Source organism: Pristiophorus japonicus, chromosome 1 (genome assembly GCF_044704955.1).
Source record: "Pristiophorus japonicus isolate sPriJap1 chromosome 1, sPriJap1.hap1, whole genome shotgun sequence".
NCBI lineage: Eukaryota > Metazoa > Chordata > Chondrichthyes > Pristiophoridae > Pristiophorus > Pristiophorus japonicus.
The window spans coordinates 51,623,729-51,640,647 of NC_091977.1; the positions used below are offsets into that span (position 1 = coordinate 51,623,729).

General features: G+C 41.5%; 1 protein-coding gene across 3 annotated transcripts in view; it reads left to right on the top strand.

Annotated features, from left to right (window-relative positions):
- homer1b (homer scaffold protein 1b) overlaps nucleotides 1-16,919 on the top strand; it is a 103,710-nt gene that overhangs the window by 19,972 nt on the left and 66,819 nt on the right. The gene's annotated exons all lie outside the window — the stretch shown is intronic.

The window sequence follows — 16,919 nt, forward strand, 5'->3', positions numbered from 1 at the left end:
AGGTCATCCACGATGAGGTATGCAGTTGTGAACTTAGTGGATGAATTGGTAATGTGTAGCTGCTTAAACCTTTGTTAATAAGCCAATTAGTTCTTAATAGCAATGTGTTGCTATGAATTCTTAAGCAAAGAACCCATGAAACAAATACATTACAACAGAGGGAGTATCAATTTAAGTGGCTGTCCAAATTAGAATCAATCCATTGAGATAGATATAGAGCATAAGTATATTGTAAAGATTGAACAATGATGGCTAGTTTTGGTTTCTATAGTAAGTAGGTAAGTGGACCATTTCCCATACCTCGGGAGCCTCTTATCAACAAGAGCAGCATCAACGCCGAGATTCAATTCCGACTTCAGTGCGCCAGTGCAGCCTTCAGCCGCCTTAAGAAAAGAGACCAGACCCTCAACTGCCACCATGCTCAGGGTCTACAGGGCCGTAGTAATACCCGCCCTCCTGTATGGCTTAGAGACATGGACCATGTACAGCAGTCACCTAGTCGCTGGAGAGATCCCACCAACAATGTCTCCGCAAGATCCTACAAATCCCCTGGGAGGACAGGCGCACCAACATCAGCATCCTTGGCCAGGCCAACATCCCCAGCATTGAAGCACTGACCACACTTGATCAGCTCCGCTGGGCAGGCCACATAGTTCGCATGCCTGACACAAGACTCAAAGCAAGCACTGTACTCGGGACTCCTTCATGGCAAATGAGCCAAAGGTGGGCAGAGGAAACATTACAAGGACACCCTCAAAGCCTCTCTGATAAAGTGCCACATCCCCACTGACACCTGGGAGTCCCTGGCCAGAAACCGCCCCAAGTGGAGGAAGTGCATCCAGGAGGGTGCTGAGCACCTTGAGTCTCATTGCCGAGAGCATGCAGAAAACAAGTGCAGACAGCGGAAAGAGCGTGCAGCAAACCAATCACACCCACCCCTTCCCTCAATGACTATCTGCACCACCTGTCTGTGGTTCTCGTATTGCACTGTTCAGCCACCTAAGAACTTCCTTCAGGAGTGGAAGCAAGTCTTCCTCGATTCTGAGGGACTGTCTATAATGATGGTGAGTAACTAGGTAACTTCTATGCAGATTATGGAATTATATTTTAACCGCATAAATACTCTGATATCCAGGGTTGACCACCTCGGAATAATCTATTGAGTGGGTACAATTTCATGATCTGTTATGTTTTTGTTCTTAAAGTAAATGGTTATTGGTGAAAATTGTGGCTAGTGGGCATCAGTTGGGTTTGGAATTACATATCTTTTGATCTTTGCTAATGCTGTGGTTATATTTAATTTTTAAGCGGTCAGAGGAAATCTGTACATCCCCTGAAACTGGGTATTTGGCCAGGTTATGGATTGTTGGTCCTACTGTATACTGAATCCAACCTGGGTTTCATAGTTAAATGGCACTGATGTGAATACACTCCAGTAGCAATAGAATGAACTTGCATTTATTATCTTTTGCATCTTTTAACATCTGTAGGGTGTTCCAAAGCACTTCACAGCCAATGAAGTTCTTCTGAAGTGTAGTAACTGCTGTTATGTATACAAACCCAGCAGCCAATTTGCATACAGCAAGACCCCACGAACAACAATGATGGTCGAGCAGGCAGGCCTTGGTATAATATAGCATCTCCAACATTGCAGTACTGCACTATGTCGAGTTTATATGCTCAAGGCCTAGAAATGGGTCTTGAATTCATGACATCAGGTGAGAATGCTGGTTAAATTGCAGCCCTCACTATTGCATGCCACAATGGCATTTTTGTTCAGTGACGCTCATTGAAATTTAAAGAAGGAATAGGTAGTCAATTGGTGTTTTGCTAGCAACTATTGAAAATGGGGTTTTCAATATTTGCTTTAGAGTACTCTGATTCCACCTTAATTCATGATCATTTGGGGAATCGCTTCACTTGAAAACCATAATAAATGGTGCATTTTCTCAAAGTAAAATTTGCCAAAGCTTTCTTTTAATTTTTAGGTTTGGTATTGTGGCTGAGTTTGCCAGTGAATTATCAATGTTTTAATATATATCACCATATGATATTGAGCCATACATATCAGGAAAGTCTTGAGTTTGATTCTTGCCTGTGCTGAGTTTGCTGATCTCTCCTCCACAGTGGAAGGTACCATAGTTGGCCTCAGTTCCTGGATTAGGGAAGCAGAAAAATAGGCTCCTGGTAACCTCTGCTGGACAGTACCTACTGTGGATATTGGGTGAAGACCAGATTGAGCATGGCTGTTGCCCGAGTGCCCCATGTGCATGATCATGTAGCTTGCCAATGCTTGATAAGGAGGAATATTCAAGGGTATGGGATATTTAGCAGGATAATAGGGTTTGACTAGATGGTTTGTGGAGAAAAAAAGGAACACCGACTTAATGGTCCAAATGGCCGATTCTCCTGGTGTAACATTTAACAATTCTTAACTTGTGCATGAAGAATGGCAATTTGGGCATATTACTGAAGGCAGCTGGCATTACCATCCTCAGACAAGAAAAGAAAAATTCTAGGGTGGCATGACAATGCAGCTAATACATGTTGTAGATGAATAAGACATGGTTTAATTTCCCTAAAATTATTCACATGCGGCTCTCCAGTGCTGTTGTATACAGTTTCTTGGTGCTTTGGGGGAAGGAGGAGAATGGCCCAAGTTGAATCAGTTGCTGATGCACTCGGCACAGAGAAATCTCCAGCAGCCGACTGCCTCCCCAACAATTCCCCCAGTTCTCCCAACTTAACCAAAGATGGTATATGTCATGGAAGATTACATAGCGGGAAACGGCAACATGCATTTAGTGATTTCTTAAATAAAAATGAAGTTGTGTAATTAAGACAAATCTGAAGTAATAAAGATTTCAACTTGCAGAATAATGTGATCCCAGTCAAATATAGCCTTGAGCACTATTGTATTGCTATTGTGCATATTTTTAGACACTTAGCTGGATCCTCATTTTTAATTACATTTTTTCAGTAAAATCAAATATGTGAACTTTGCAGCTTGCTTATCCCTAGTGATATTTAGAGTTTTGATCATGAATTGGGAAGATATAACTAGAGCAAGTTAAATAAAGCAATTTGATCAGCCTCTTTTTGGGAATTCCATTAGGTTTTATTTATTGCCATTGTCATTCTACGCCAGCTGAATATGAAATCTGTCAATTCTTTCTTAAACGCTTTAACAGAGTCGAGGTTTACTGCACTAGATGGCAGTCGCGAGTCCAATTTTAACTTGATTGTAAGCTCTTCAGATGACATTTACATTGAACATTCTGTAATTGGCTCTAGTATCACCAGGCCAATTTTATTTAATATAGCAGATTAGAAAATTGTCTCAATTTGCCCTTGCCTTAATAATTTCTTCAGTTTTGGCTATGATGGGTAAGGAGTGAGTCTCTGCATAGGAAAATAATGATTCTTTACAGAATTTGGGTGTCCACAGAGCTAACTTCTCACCACTGAATGGGTCTGACTCAAATTTGAGGTAGCTCCAAGGTGATTTTGGAGGTATGAACTTAATCAAGTCTGATATTTCTGAACTTGTATGCCAATAAACCTAGTGTCCTTATTCTGTATTGAGTTATTACATTTTTCTAACCTTATGTACTGCAGGGACCAGTTTCTTGTGGATAACCAGCTGCCTTTGTTGTTCAGTCCTACTGTATTTTTGTTACCAGTTGTCCTTTGTGAATTTTGCATAATGTCTTGTACAGTACATCTGACTCCTAAAGAGCTTGGGTTGGTTTTTACAACTTATTACTCATAGCAAAATTGCTGTGCAAAGTAGTTGATCACTAATTCTTGGGCACTGCCCATTGTAATCAATACACAGGCTTTAAATGGTTACTTAATGAGCATGATTGAATAAAATTGTTTGCCATGGCCTTGTTCCTACCAATGCCCAATTTAAATTTGGAGTTAGATTAGATGATGTGGGATATTTGGGTTGTGTGCCAAATGAACAGCTACTAGTTTACATAATTTGCAGCCAATTGTGAATTCTGGTCTCGCACACAGGAAATGAATGGGAGTGGATGGTGCTGCTGTCACTACATTGATAATTCAGCGAGAACACCAGATTCTAGAAACCTGTAACTGTTCAGAATTAGATTACCCAGAAAAGTAGATCTGCCAGTTTACCATTGGTTATGAGTTTAAGTTTTACTGACTATGTGAAATAGAATGGTGTGTGGGAATTTTGAATGAGCCCATTTCAATTGCCGGTGTAATACAGCAATAATGCTTTAGGGTTCTTTTCAAGCAAAAATCGGGGGACTCTGCTTACAGCATAATAATGTTTAGACTATGAATCATGGTATAATCGGGTGGTCTTCTGGAGGAGTTACTATATGTCTTTCTGAACAGAATGAGCATGCATGCTGTTGGGGAAACTAAAACTAGGGTTGTGCCTCACATTAACAAAATGTCAAGCCTGTTATTAGTCTGTCTAATTTCCATGTGAATATTTCAAAGACAGTTCAAACAATGTTCGTATAGCTTCTTGATTTACATGCTGTAGAATATATCCAACTTAAAACAAATATATCTAACTCTTCAAAAATAAAATCTATTCAGAATTTAATGTCTTGTGAAAGACTGCCACTTTTGATGGCTGTTGAAATACTTCAGCCCTTGCATTGCACTTCAGTTGCAGCTTCTAAATGTATAACTTATTCTATGAATATATTTTCAAGGGATTGAAGTCTGTCCTTTTGTTGCACTTCTAGCTTTTCAACTAACTATTGTGATACTTGGCAGATTGCTTTCATTGGGCCAAACCTTTCTTGAAAAATAACGGCAAGTTCACGATGTACACCGTTATTAATGAGCAAATCAGCCAGCAAGTCTAAGGGAAGAAGAGATGCACAGTGAGTTGCGAATCTCCAGAACTTGCTGGTCACTTTACATGACTCACCTTTTTTTAACTACATGATAATTGCTACTGCAACACAAATCTATCATTCTGGCTGGGAAAGGGAACAATGTAAAGTAGAGTCTCATTCTTGCATGCAGTAAATTGTTGCTGAAGAGTGACTATAATATGGTAGAATTCTTTATTAAGATGGAGAGTGACACAGTTAATTCAGAAACTAGGATCCTGAACTTAAGGAAAGGTAACTTTGATGGTATGAGACATGAATTGCTAGAATAGACTGGCGACGGTGGTAGATAATGGCAAACATTTAAAGATCACATGGATGAACTTCAACAATTTTACATCCCTGTCTGGAGTAAAAATAAAATGGGGAAGGTAGCTCAACCATGGCTAACAAGGGAAATTAAGGATGGTTTTAAATCCAAGGAAGAGGCATATAAATTGACCAGAAAAAGCAGCAAACCTGAGGACTGGGAGAAATTTAGAATCCAGCAGAGGAGGACCAAGTGTTTAATTAGGAGGGGGGATAATAGAGTATGAGAGGAAGCTTGCTGGGAACATAAAAACTGACTGCAAAAGCTTCTATAGATATGTGAAGAGGAAAAGATTAGTGAAGACAAACGTAGGTTCCTTGCAGTCAGATTCAGGTGAATTTATAATGGGGAACAAAGAAATGGCAGTCCAGTTGAACAAATGCTTTGGTTCTGTCTTCACGAAGGAAGACGCAAATAACCTTCCGGAAATACTAGGGACCGAGGGTCAATGAGAAGGAGGAACTGAAGGAAATCCTTATTGGGTAGGAAATTGATGGGATTGAAGGCAGATAAATCCCCAAGGCCTGATAGTCTGCATCCCAGAGTACTTAAGGAAGTGACCCTAGAAATAGTGGATGCATTGGTGATCATTTTCCAACAGTCTATCGACTCTGGATCAGTTCCTATGGACTGGAGGGTAGCTAATGTAAAACCACTTTTTTTTTTAAGAAGGAGGGAGAGAGAAAACTGGTAACTATAGACTGGTTAGTCTGACATCAGTAATGGGGAAAATGTTGGAATCAATTATTAAAGATGAAATAGCAGCACATTTGGAAAAGCAGTGACAAGACAGCATGGATTTATGAAAGGGAAATCATGCTTGACAAATCTAGAATTTTTTGAGGATGTAACTAGCAGAGTGGACAAGGGAGAACCAGTGGATTTGGTGTATTTGGACTTTCAAAAGACTTTCGACAAGGTCCCACTCAAGAGATTGGTGTGTAAAGTTAAAGCACATGGTATTGGGGCTAATGTACTGACATGGATAGAGAACTGGTTGGCAGACAGGAAGCAGGGAGTCAGGATTAACGGGTCCTTTTCAGAATGGCAGGCAGTGACTAGTGGAGTGCCGCAGGGCTCAGTGCTGGGACCCCAGCTATTTACAATATACATCAATGATTTAGATGAAGAAATTGAGTGTAATATCTCCAACTTTGCAGATGACACTAAGCTGGGTGGCGGTGTGAGCAGTGAGGAGGATGCTAAGAGGCTGCAGGCTGACTTGGACAGGTTAGGTGAGTGGGCAAATGCATGGCAGATGCAGTATAATGTGGATAAATGTGAGGTTATCCACTTTGGCGGCAAAAACACAAAGGCAGAATATTATCTGAATGGCGGCAGATTAGGAAAATGGGAGGTGCAATGAGACCTGGGTGTCATGGTACATCAGTCATTGAAAGTTGGCATGCAGGTGCAGCAGGCGATGAAGACGGCAAATGGTATGTTGGCCTTCATAGCTAGGGAATTTAAGTATAGGAGCAGGGAGGCCTTACTGCAGTTGTACAAGGCCTTGGTGAGGCCTCACCTGGAATATTGTGTTCAGTTTTGGTCTCCTAATCTGTGGAAGGACGTTCTTGTTGTTGAGGGAGTGCAGCGAATGGCAGGACTGACATGAGGAGAGACTGGATTGACTGGGCCTGTATTCACTGGAGTTTAGAAGGATGAGAGCGGATCTCATAAAAACATATAAAATTCTGACTGGACTGGACAGGTTAGACGCAGGAAGAATGTTCCCGATGTTTGGGAAGTCCAGAACCAGGAGACATAGTCTAAGGATAAGGGGTAAGCCATTTAGGACTGAGATGAGGAGAAACCTCTTCACTCAGAGTTGTTAACCTGTGGAATTCCCTGCCGCAGAGAGTTGTTGATGCCAGTTCATTGGATATATTCAAGAGGGAGTTAGATATGGCCCTTACGGCTAAAGGGATCAAGGGGTACGGAGAGAAAGCAGGAAAGGGGTACTGAGGTGAATGATCAGCCATGATCTTATTGAATGATGGTGCAGGCTTGAAGGGCTGAATGGCCTACTCCTATTTTCTTTGTTTCTATGTTTCCATGTTGGGTAAAGAGATCAAAGACCCCAAATCTCTGAATACCAACATTTCTTAGTCTCTCTCCTCCTTTTAAAAATTATTCTGCTTTTCCATTCTTCCTACCTAAGTGGATAATTTCACACTTGCCCACATTATACTCCATCTGCCACTTCTTGCCCATTCACATAACCCTTTGCAGCGTCCATGTCCCTAATGCAGCTTACTTTCCCACCTCGCTTTGTATCATCAGCAAACTTGGATATATTACACTCAGTTCCTTCTTCTAAATCATTAATGTAGATTGTAAACAGCTGAGGCCCAAGCACTGCTCCTTCCACCCTTCCATCCTGAAAGTTTATTTCTACTGTTTTCTGCCTGTTAACTAATCCTCAATCCATGCTAATATATTGCCCCCAATCCCATGAACTGTAATCTTGTCTAACAACCTCTTGTGCGGCAGCTTATTGAATTCCTTACGAACATCCAAACTATACTACATCCACTGGTTCCCTTTTATCTACCCCTGCTTGTTAAATTCTCAAAAATAGCTAATAAATGTGTTAAACACTTTTTCCCTTTCATAAAACCATGTTGACTCTGCCTAATCATATGATTTTCCAAGTGCCCTGTTGCCACATTCTAAATAATAAGGAAAATGCTAGAATCTATTACGGATCTCAAGCTAACTGGCCGATGGTTCCCTGTTTACTCTTCCCCTTTCTTCAACAGCAGGGATACATTTGCTACCTTTCACTCCATGGAGACTATCTAGAACTGAGTGAATTCTGGAAGATCAAAATGAATGCATCCACCATCTCTGCAGCCACCTCTTTAAAATCCTAGGTTGTAGGCCATCGGGTTCAGGGGATCTGTCGGCTTTTAGTCCCATTAAATTTTTTTCCAGTACTTTTTCTTTAAGTACACAAGTTCCTCCCTCCCATTAGACCGAGTTTCCCACAATTTCCACTACATTCTTTGTGTCCTCCACTGTGAAGACAGACACACTATTTGTTTAACATCTTTGCCATTTCCTTATTCCCCATTATAATTTCTTTTGTTTCTGCCTCTAAGGGATCCACATTTACTTTTGCTAATCTTTTTCTACAAAATTGTAAAAAAAACTCTTGCAATCTGTTTTTATATTTCCTCCTAGTTTACTCTTGCATTCTATTTTCTCGCTCATCAATTTTTTGGTCATCCTTTTCTGATTTTTAAAATCCTCCCAATCCTCAGGCTTACTAGCTTACTACTGCTTTTTAGCAACATTCTAAGCTGCTTCTTTTAATCTAGTACTATGCTTAACTTCTCTAGTTAGCCATAGCTGTACTACATTTCCAGCGGAGCTTTTATTGCTCAATGCAATGTATATTCAGAATTATGAATTATTTCTTTAAATTGTTTGCCATTGCTTATCTGCCGTCATATCTTTCAAGCTAATTTCCTAATCTACCTCTGCCAACTCGCCCCTCAGACCTCTGGAATTGTCTTTGTTTAAATTTAAGACCCTAGTTTTGGACTTGACTATATCACACTCAAACTTAATATGAAATTCATCATATGATCACTCTTCCCCAGAAAATCCTTTACTATAAGATTACTAATCAACCATGTCTCATTGTACAATACTAGATCTAAAATAGTTTGTTTCCTAATTGGTTCCTCAACATATTGTTCTAAAAAATTCTCTCAAATGCATTCCGTGAACTTTTCCTCTAAGCTACTTTAGCCAATTTGGTTTGCCCAGTCTATATGAAGATAAAGTCTCCCAGGATTATTGCATTACACTTGTTACATGCTCCTCTAATTTCCTGAATTATACTCTGTCAGACGCTATGATTACTGTTAGGGGCCTATGAACTACTCCCACCAGTGTTTTCTGCCTTTTGTTATTTCATAGCTTCACCCATACTGATTCTACATCCTGATTTTCTGGGCTAAAATCCTTTCTGTATCTACTGCCTTTATCTCATTCTTTATTATCAGGGCGACCCCACCACCTTTTCCATTTTGCCCATGGTTCCCTGGAATATTTAGTTCCCAACCTACTAGATGAACCCCATTTATTTCTATTTGTGCCATGAATTCATCTACCTTGTTATGCATGCTTCATGTGTTCAGATATAGCATCTTTAATTTTAACATTTGAAATTTATTTTTCCTTCATGGCCTTGGTCGCTAATGCCCTAATACAGTTATTAAATTATCTGTCCGGTCCTGATGCAACCTGCTTGATTTTACCAAAATCGCTACTCTGCTCTATAGCCTTGACTTTTCTCTTCTGACATAAATTTACCCTTATCTGAACCCTCCCCCTCCAGTATTAGTTTAAAGGCCCATCTACTGCCCTGGTTATTTGATTTGCCAGGACACTGGTCCCAGCTTGGTTTAAGTTGAGTCCGTCCCAACCGAATGGCTCCCTCATTCCCCAGTACTGGTGCTAGTGCCCCATGAATTGAAACTCTTGCCTCCCACACCACTTTCAGACAATTTGCGTATGGCTCGGGTAGTAATCCAGAGATTTTTTACCTTCTAGCAAATTATATTTGAGCTGGAGTGTGCAGGAAAAAGTCTAGGTGCATGCCATAGGATGCTCCGTTTCAGCAAGATTTAATCCATTAACTTGCAGTGTTTAAGGTCCTTTGGGCTGGAAATTCCTCAACGTTGTGCTGGGTTTTTGGCAGTATTTTACCGTTTTGGGTGAAAAACAATGCGGCAGGAAATTCCCTGAAGTCTTGTGCTATCGGTTTTGAAATATCGCTGGGGAGCAGACCGCCAGTGTGCAAGACTGGAAAAAGCACTTTTGCCTGATATTTGGTTCAGCAGTGTAGATGGGACCAAAAAAAAACGATGGGGAAAAACCAGTGTTGCAAACGGCAGTAAGAATGAAGACCTGCAAAAAAAGGTGACTACATTTTTATTTTTAAATTCTTTTGCAGCGATTCACTAGAAAAGGGTCTTGTGAACGTTTTGTGATTTATTTTTTTTTTATTTTTTTGTGCTTTGGTATTTTTTTTTGTGGTTTTCCCCCCCTCCCTAGGCCCAACTTGCAGCGGTATCGGCCTCGGAGAAAAGTTGCGCCGCGAATCCTCGTGCAATGCTGATTTTTCCCGCTGGGCGCATTTTTTCTCCAAATGTTCGGCCTCAAAATCATGGAGCCATAGCGTTTTTTTGCCGGGGGGAAAAAAAAGACGCTATTCCCAAAAAACAATTTCTAGTCCTTATAGTTTGTGTAGGTCATCCTCCCAAGTCTATCCTGTGGACTGTCATTGGATGGGCAGGTAGTCATTCTGTTGCAGCATTCTTGTTACTATGCAACTTTTACTACATAAAGGAAATGTATTTGCATCCACTCTTCGTCATTTGAGGATTGCATTTTAAGTATTAAAATGGTAACTATAAGGAACAAAAGTCATGCTAAACAACCTTTCCCTATGATTCTAAAGATCTGGTTTGAAGTGACTAATGCATCAACTTGGAGAGCTGAGTAAAGAATAATTGAGTACTTGCTTTAACTTTCTTGTGCTAATAAACAGCTTTTTAATTCTATTATATTTCTCTTCAGTCCTGAAGAATACAAATGCAGAGAGTCCATGATTAAGGTAGTAGTGTATGGACTGAGGAAGCAGCAGGCTTAATGAATTGAATGGCTTTTTCTTCTTTGTTTTAGGCTGTTCATCCTAATGCAGCGTGCGACTTAAATTTTTATTTTCAAAGCTTGTTCTTGGTTTAACCAACTTGATTAAATGATCTAAACTTGGCAATGTAGGCTCCAATCACTACTTTGAGAGTGAATCAGTAATGAGACGAGCTTTTTAAAAGTTACTGCTTCAAAATGCAATATTGCTATCCTTTCCACACATTGTTCAAATTTCACTGTCAAAGTCCAAACGTTTGCCATAGGCCTCATCTGCTCAAAATGCTTGCAGTTTATTGGTTATTGATCCTGTAACCAGTAAATCCTGGTTATGGCAATTGGTATCTAAAATTGATTGAGCGAAGCAATCACCGTGCGATAATCTTTAGCAATCAAACTTGCAGACCTGGGGTCCCTGAACTAGTTGTCTAGAGTCTTGTACTAGTTCTAACCTTCAATCCTATCCATCAAAATGTGTATTCAATTCCTGTGCTCACATTGGATAGTACAACACTTCATATAATATCATACAATTGCATTGAAAGGCTAAGAGTTTCTTGATATTGCATGGTTTATTCCGTATTGAAAGGAAATACGAGCATTTGTGTATGCCAGCTAGTGATATATGGATTTGAATGTATTAGCTTATATTATGTAACACTTGGTGTGAATCATACAATAGTACAACACAGAAGGAGGCCATTTGGCCTGTCGAGTCGGCACCAACTCTTTTGAAGAGCAAGCCAGTTAGTCCTACTCCCCTGCTCTTGCCCATATCCTTGCAATTTGTTTTCCAGGTATTTATCCAATTGTCTTTTTTTTTGAAGGTTACTATTGAATCTGTATCCACCATCCTAGGCAGTGCATTCCAAATCTTAACCAAGCTGGTTCTTTTTCCAATCACTTGAAATCGGTGCCCTCTGGTTATTGACCCTTCTGCTATTGGAGACAGTTTATCTTTTATTTAGTGTATCTAAACCCTTCATAATTTTAAACACCTTTATCAAATCTCCCCTGAGCCTTCTCTGTTCCAAGGAGAACAACCCCAGGTTCTCCAGTCTGTCCATGTAACTGTATTCCCTCATTCCTGGGACCATTCGAGTAAATCTTTTTTTGTACCCTCTCCAAAGCCTTCACGTCCTTCCCAAGGTGTGATACCCAGAATTGGCTGCAACACTCCAGTTGGGGCTGAACTTAAGTTTTATATAGGTTTAACATCGCTTCTTGGCTTTTGTACTCTCTGCAAAGCCCAGAATCCCAGATGCTTTATTAACTACTTTGTTAACCTGTCCTGCCACCTTCAAAGATTTGTGCGCAAACTTACGTCATGATGATTAGTTTCCTTTGCATCTGTTTCAGCACTTTTAAGAGCAGTTTTGCCCAGGGCACACGAAAAGAAAAATATCTTTGTTAGAAATGATGAGTCCTGTGGTGCTTGGCCTAATTTCTGCTGCAGTCTGGGAACAGCAAGACTCTTGAAAAACCAAATGTGGATTCTCCTACAAAGTACGATTAGCACTAAATTGACTGACTAGACTAGACTAAAAAAGCTTTCCTCTACATATACCTTGGCATAGCAGGGAATCTCTGGTCTAAAAATAGTCAATTTCAAAATACAACACAAGATGTGTAAGTTATAACTCTCAGTTGAACCTAATACGAACAGTAAATTTAACATCTTGCAAATCTCATACCTGACCAAGTTTCTTCAACAAACTTCTCGTATCTTCCGCCCCCCCCCACCCCCAAAAAAGAAACTTGGTTACAGACAAATTTGGAATGGAAGTGATGTAAAGGTTCTTCCTTGCAAAGAAAATGTTTCCTTGTCTCCTAAAAATGAACTAGTGTCTCATTTGAAACTCAAATTTCATTTTTGAAGGCATTAGAAACAAAGAACCTGCATTTATAAAGCACCTTCTTGTGTTTCTGGAACATTCAAAGTCCTTCATATACAACAAATTACTTTGAAGTGTAGTGACTGTTGTGTCGGCAAACACAGTAGTCATTTTGCACAGCGAATGATCTCCGAAACACGATAATGAATGACCAGTTGATCTGTTTTTGATACTATTGGTTGAGAGCGATGTTGGTGCAGGCACTGGGGGGGGGGGAAACGTCTATTCTTCAGATAATGCTAATCCATACCACAGACACAGGCAAACGAGGTCTCGTCAACTCTTAACACTGCAACACTCCTTCCGTATTGCTCTTGTGTGCCTGCTTTGCTTAGCTTATTGGCCCACTCCTAAGTGGCCGTTGGGACACGAGGACTCTTATTTGGATGGAGTCCTTCATTCAGAAACTTTTAAAATCACTGTTTTAAGAGAAACCTCCATCATAGGCAGTCCCTCAGAATCGAGGAAGACTCGTTTCCACTCCTAAAGTGAGTCCTTTGGTGACTGAACAGTCCAATGCGAGAGCCACAGACTCTGTCACAGGTGGGACAGAGATTTGTCGGTGGGTGGTGGGGGGGGGGGGGGGGGGGGGAAGACAGATTTGCCGCTTGCTCCTTCCGCTGCCTGCGCCTGACCTCTTCACGCTCATGGCGTTGAGATTCGAAGAACTCAACGCCCTCCCGGATGCATTTTCTCCACCTAGGGCGGTCTTCGACCAGAGACTCCCAGGTGTCAGTGGTGATGTCGCACTTTACCAGGGAGGCTTTGAGGGTGTCCTTGTTAAGTTTCCGCTGCGAACCTTTGGCTCATTTGCCGTGAAGGAGCTCCGCATAGAGCAATTGCTTGGGGAGCCTCGTGTCTGGCATGTGAACTATGTGGCCTGCCCAACGAAGCTGATCTAGTGTGGTCAGTGCTTCAATGCTGGGGATGTTAGCCTGGGCAAGGACACTGATGTTGGTGCGCCTGTCCTCCCAGTGGATTTGCAGGATTTTGCGGAAACATTGTTGGTGCTATATCTCCAGCGACTTGAGGTGTCTTCTGCACATCGTCCATGCCTCTGATCCATACAGGAGGGCGGGTATTACTACAACCCTGTAGACCATGAGCTTGGTGGTGGATTTGCGGGCCTGGTCTTCGAACACACTTTTCCTCAGGCAGCCAAAGGCTGCACTAGCGCACTGGAGGCAATGTTGAATTTTCGCATCAATGTCTGCCTTTGTTGATAAAAGGCTCCAAAAGTATGGGAAGTAGTCCACGTTGTCGAGGGCCGCGCCGTCAATCTTGATGACTGGGGGGCAGTGCTATGCGATGAGGACAGGCTGGTGGAGGACCTTTGTCTTGCAGGTGGTAAGAGTAAGGCCCATGCTTTCATATGCCTCGGTGAATACATCGACTATATCCTGGAGTTCAGCCTCAATGTGTGCAGACGCAGGTGTTGTCCACGTAATACAGCTCAACGACAGAGGCTGGGATGATCTTGGACCTGGCCTGGAGGCGGCTTAGGTTAAGCAGGTTCTGCAGTTTAGTTCCACTCCAGCGGGGAGCTTGTTGACTGTGAGGTTGAGCATGGCAGCGAGGAAGATTGACAAGAGGGTTGGAGTGATGACGCAGCCCTGTTTGATCCCGGTCCGGACGTGTATTGGGTCTGTAATGGAACCGCTCATAAGGATCACAGACTGCATGTTGTTGTGGGTTTTTTTAAAAAGAGAAACCAAAGCCTGTATGGCCTACATTATGAAACGAAGTGTATCTTCAGGTGGCTGTCTTGCACCAAAAGAACATAAGAATATAATTAGGAACAGGAGTAGGCCATCTAGCCCCTCGAGCCAGCTCCGCCATTCAACAAGATCATGGCTGATCTGGCCGTGGACTCAGCTCCACTTACCTGCCTGCTCCCCGTAACCCTTAATTCCCTTATTGGTTAAAAATCTATCTATCTGTGACTTGAATACATTCAATGAGCTAGCCTCGACTGCTTCCTTGGGCAGAGAATTCCACAGATTCACAACCCTCGGAGAAGAAATTCCTTCTCAACTCTGTTTTAAATTGGCTCCCCCGTATTTTGAGGCTGTGCCCCCTAGTTCTAGTCTCCCCGACCAGTGGAAACAACCTCTCTGCCTTTATCTTGTCTATCCCTTTCATTATTTTAAATGTTTCTATAAGATCACCCCTCATCCTTCTGAACTCCAACGAGTAAAGACCCAGTCTACTCAATCTATCATCATAAGGTAACCCCCTCATCTCTGGAATCAGCCTCGTGAATCGTCTCTGTACCCCCTCCAAAGCTAGTATATCCTTCCTTAAGTAAGGTGACCAAAACTGCACACAGTACTCCAGGTGCGGCCTCACCAATACCCTATACAGTTGCAGAAGGACCTCCCTGCTTTTGTACTCCATCCCTCTCGCAATGAAGGCCAACATTCCATTCGTCTTCCTGATTACCTGCAAACTAACTTTTTGGGATTCATGCACAAGGAACTGGAGTGCATCATCACGCCCGGCAACCAAATTTTAATTTGATTTTACGTTTTAAAGTTTAATTTGTTTTAATTGCCGGTGCTTTTAGTGTCCCCCTTCCCTTTTATAGGGGGCACTGGGGAAAATTGTGATTTTAGTGCCCAAAAAAAAAAAATAGAAAAACACAAAAAAAAAGGGGGGGAAAAAAAAAAGGGCCTTGGGTAAATGTCTGGAGTGTCACCCAGGTCGGGTGGCACCATTTAATGTTTTATGTTTTTGCAGGTGAACTCCAAAAGAGTTTCATGCACAAGGACCCCCAGGTCCCCCTGCACTGCAGCATGTTGTAATTTCTCCCCATTCAAATAATATTCCCTTTTACTGTTTTTTTTTTTTCCCAAGGTGGATGACCTCACACTTTCCGACATTGTATTCCATCTGCCAAACCTTAGCCCATTTGCTTAACCTATCCAAATCTCTCTGCAGCCTCTGTGTCCTCCACACAAGCTGCTTTCCCACTAATCTTTGTGTCATCTGCAAATTTTGTTACACTACACTCTGTCCCCTCTTCCAGGTCATCTATGTATATTGTAAACAGTTGTGGTCCCAGCACCGATCCCTATGGCACCACTAACGACCGATTTCCAACCCGAAAAGGTCCCATTTATCCCGACTCTCTGCTTTCTGTTAGCCAGCCAATTCTCGATCCATGCTAATACATTTCCTCTAACTCTGCAGTAACCTTTTGTGTGGCACCTTATCGAATGCCTTTTGAAAATCTAAATACACCACATCCATCGGTACACCTCTATCCACCATGCTCGTTATATCCTCAGAATTCCAGTAAATTAGTTAAACATGATTTCCCCTTCATGAATCCATGCTGCATCTGCTTGATTGCACTATTCCTATCTAGATGTCCTGCTATTTCTTCCTTAATAGTTTCAAGCATTTTCCCCACTACAGATGTTAAACTAACCAGTCTATAGTTACCTGCCTTTTGTCTGCTCCCTTTTTTAAACAGAGGCGTTACATTAGCTGCTTTCCAATCCGATGATAACTCCCCAGAGTCGAGAAAATGTTGGTAGATTATAACGAATGCATCTGCTATAACTTCCGCCATCTCTTTTAATACCCTGGGATGCATTTCATCAGGACCAGGGGACTTGTCTACCTTGAGTCCCATTAGCCTGTCCAGCACTACACCCCTAGTGATAGTGATAGTGATTGTCTCAAGGTCCTCCCTTCCCACATTCCTGTGACCAGCAATTTTTGGCATGGTTTTTGTGTCTTCCACTGTGAAGACCGAAGCAAAATAATTGTTTAAAGTCTCAGCCATTTCCACTTTTCCCATTATTAAATCCCCCTTCTCATCTTCTAAGGGACCAACATTTACTTTAGTCACTCTTTTCCGTTTTATATATCTGTAAAAGCTTTTACTATCTGTTTTTATGTTTTGCGCAAGTTTACCTTCGAAATCTATCTTTCTTTTCTTTCTTTTTTAGTCATTCTTTGCTGTCGTTTAAAATTTTCCCAATCTTCTATTTTCCCACTAACCTTGGCCACCTTGTACGCATTGGTTTTTAATTTGATGCTCTCCTTTATTTCCTTGGTTATCCACGGCTGGTTATCCCTTCTCTTACCGCCCTTCTTGTTCACTGTAATATATTTTTGTTGAGCACTATGAAAGAGCTCCTTAAAAGTCCT